Here is a 3,606-nt window from a genome sequence, read left to right as displayed (position 1 = left end):
AAAAAAAAACACTTTCCCCTGTGACATCCCCAAAGAGTTTTAGAAGGACTCTCCTTGACTTTCATTTTTCCTTTTCAGGACATGGCCTTTCCTAGGAAGGGCCCTTTACTGCCTGGGACTGAAGGTGCTACTGCCTCATCTGTCCACTGGCCTCACAGTCTGGAGGAAGAAAGGCCTCTGGCCTGCAGCAAAGTGCTGTGTGCTGACTTCTTGAGCAAATGCAGGGCTGGCCAGAGAGGCATGTTCCCACTGAGTCCTCCCTGCCAGTAAAATTGTCCTCACAGACAGGGGCGGCTCCAGGCCCCAGCACGCCAAGCGCATGCTTGGGACAGTAAGCCGCGGGGGTGCTCTGCCGGTCGCCGCGAGGGTGGCAGGCAGGCTGCCTTCGGCAGCATGCATGTGAAGGGTCCGCTGGTCCTGCGACTTCGGCGGACCTCCCACAGGCAAGCTGCCGAAGACAACCTGCCTGCTGTGCTTGGGGCGGCAAAATGCCTAGAGCCGCCCCTGCCCACAGAGTCCTCCCTGCTGGAAGTCTACAGTAATCAACAGGTGCTCTGCTGGTACCATGGTGTAAGGGCCAGCACTCAGGACTTTGAATCCTGCAATTTGAGTTGAAGTCTCAGTGGAATCTGAGAACAATTCCTGTGCCACAAAACCTGCTGGGTCTTCCAAGGCTCTGTCTTGCTTTCTCAGAGGACATGAAAGCCACTACAAAAAGGTTTTTTTCTCCTGCTTATAACAGCTCACCTTAACTGATCACTCTCGTTATAGTGTGTATAGCAACACCCATTTTTTCATGTTCTCTCTGAGTGTATATCTATCTATCTATCTATCTATCTTCCTGCTGTATTTTCCACTGCATGCATCCAATGAAGTTGGTTTTAGCCCAGGAAAGCTTATGCTCAAATAAATTTGTTAGTTTCTAAGGTGCCACAAGTACTTCTTGTTCTTTTTGCAGATAAATGAATGGAGGTTAAGTCCATGAATGGCTATTAGCCAGGATGGGTAAGGAATGGTGCCCCTAGCCTGTTTGTCAGAGGGTGGAGATGGATGGCAGGAGAGAGATCACTTGCTCATTACCTGTTAGGTTAGGTTCTCTCTGGAGCACCTGGCATTGGCCACTGTTGGCAGATAGGATGTGAGGTTGGATGGACTTTTGGTCTGACCCAATATGGCCATTCTTATGGTCTTATGAAGGGAAGAGCAGAGCCCTGTGACAGAGTTTCTGTAGTGTAGTGGTTATCACGTTTGCCTAACATGCAAAAGGTTCCTGGTTCAAAACCAGGCACAAACATGCTGGCTTAATTGTCCCAGCTCCTACTGGCCTGTCCCTGCTGTTGTAGGAGCAGCAGTGATTTCAACGCTCAGAAGGTCTGTTATACTTCCCCTGCTCCCACTTTTGTCTCCTCTCCCTCTCTGAATGCCTGTGAAGTGGCTTTTCCCCTCCCGCTCCCTCCTGGAATGCTCCTGGGATGAAGGGGCTGGTTGAAGAGCAGAAGAGCTTCCAGGTAGACAAGGTGTCTGGGATGCTAATTAGGCAGCACTCACACATCCAGAGCATGGACACTGCCCAAGGTGGAGTGTGACCAACCAGATGCAGCCAAGTCATCTCTAGTCGCAGGCCATGAGGTGCAGGCCCTTAAAAGGGGAAGAGGCCCTGTGCTCAGGAGAGCACTCACAAGCTTGTACCTCCAGTGAATGCCCTTTGCCCCGACCGCCTGGCCAGTGGTTCTCTGTTTTGTATTTCATTGTGCCTCAGGAAAAATTACCTTCATCGCACCATCCATAGCTGCGCTGTGGGACACTTACCTTGCAGAATCCTGACATCTCCAGTGCCGTGCCAGTCCTGGGAGTGTGAGTGTGGCACCCCGCCCCACCCTTCTTTTGAGCTTAGCTATCAATATAATAAACGTGCTGCTTTCTGCCAAACTCTGGTGGGTCATTAGTGCTCCCTACACTGACTAGCTGGCCAAATTTCGGGTAACACCTGTGACAACCGCAACCCCTGCATGGCAGAGGGTAGTGAAATGAGCTGAGAAAAAGCCTTGGCATCAGCAGGGGAAAGCTAGAGGATCTTGGCCAGTCACCTTTTGAAGCCTTGTGGCTTGGTCTCCTCTGCCCTTGGAGATTGGCCTATGGCGGCCGGCTCTTCTGCGTGACTTGCCAAAGGAGGAAGTGAGGCAGGAATGGGGAAAAAGAGGAAAGTCGAGCTGAGGAAGGCAGGGCAGAAGCTAAGCGCCTCAGTGCGGCTAAGTGGGGTTAGTAGAGCGCCACCAGTCGTTCTGCAAAGCCTTGGGAGGTGCGGTTGGCTGCTGGGAGGTAGAATCCTGTGCCTGCCTCTTGGCTTCCCAGGGATGGCTACTTGCAGCCCAGGAGAAGGACAGTTCTGGGTGAAAGGAAGACAAGCAAAGCTCTGGGAGGAAATTTGGGTGCGCGGTGCTGGCTCTGCGCTGGGGGAGGGGGTTGGGGTACAGGCAGGGTGGCACTTACCCCGGGCACTGCAGCTCCCAAAGTGACTGGTACACACAACCCTCCAGCAGCAGCTCCTAGGTGGGCCGTGCCAGGGGGGTCTCCGTGTGCCACTGTTTGCAGACGCTGCCCCCTGTAGTTCCTGGCCAATGGGAGCTGCGGAGTTGGTACTTGGGGTAGGGGCAGTGATTGGAGACACTCCCCCCGCCCCAGGGGATGCTGGGACATGCCGGCCATTTCTGGGAGTGGCACGGAGGGACGGAGGCAGAGTGGGCAGGGAGCCACCTCAGTGCTGCTGGCACATCTCTGCAAACCCATTGGGGGAGGGAAGCAGAGGGCCTCCATGTTCTGCTTGGGGTAGGGGCAGTGCACAGAGCTGCCTCCCCTCCCGGGTCTATTACAGGAGTGGGTGGGTGGGTCTTTTGGCCTGCAAGGTGCAGCAGGTCGGACTAGATGATCACATTGGTCCCTTCTGACCTTAAGGGCTCTGAGTCTAAACGGGAGAGGGAAGTAAAGTAAAAAAAATAAAAAATAAACCAAACATTGTAATACCAGGATGACTCCACCTGCTCATTGTATAGTCTCACCCCTTTCTTCCTCCACTGGGTGTTTAATGACCTGCAGCACATTGATTCTCTCCTTCCATTGCTAAACTGATACAATGTGACTGAAATTAAACCGATTCCCAGCAGAGAAAACATCACATCTCTGCATTGGCTGGGAATCGAACCCAGATCAACTGCTTAAAAGGCAGCCATGCTCACCACTATACCACCAATGCCTCTGGCACAACCACCGCTTATGCTTGCCCAATGATGCTAGACCAGAATTGAGGCATTTTACTGCCTGTTAAAACGTACTGGAGTCTCATCACTAAAAAAAAAAATTACCTCTATCTTCACCTGGGTTTGAACCATCACCCTCTCAATTAGGTCACCAAAGTGGTTAATCACAGACACAGGTAACTACCCTACTTCCCAAGCTTGTCTATGAAGCACCTACAGGGGCACACCTGGCTAGGGAGGGAGGCGAACTGCTGGGGTTAAGAGTTCAGGCCTCACCCAAAGCATCGGTTTTCATTAGCTATGGAGTTTCCCCCACTCACTTTGTCTAATTCACATGGAAAGTGCCATACGA

At 52.4% G+C, this 3,606-nt stretch overlaps 1 non-coding gene across 1 annotated transcript; it reads right to left on the bottom strand.

Moving 5' to 3' along the window:
* Nucleotides 1-3,178: 3,178 nt before the first annotated feature.
* Nucleotides 3,179-3,250, bottom strand: TRNAK-UUU. Its single transcript has one exon. It is a non-coding gene; the product is annotated as a tRNA-Lys (tRNA).
* Nucleotides 3,251-3,606: the final 356 nt, after the last annotated feature.

The sequence above is a fragment of the Mauremys reevesii genome, linkage group 12 (genome assembly GCF_016161935.1).
Source record: "Mauremys reevesii isolate NIE-2019 linkage group 12, ASM1616193v1, whole genome shotgun sequence".
Taxonomy (NCBI): Eukaryota; Metazoa; Chordata; order Testudines; family Geoemydidae; genus Mauremys; species Mauremys reevesii.
The sequence above is the reverse complement of the archived record's forward strand: the minus strand, read 5'-3'. Positions and strand labels throughout refer to the sequence as shown.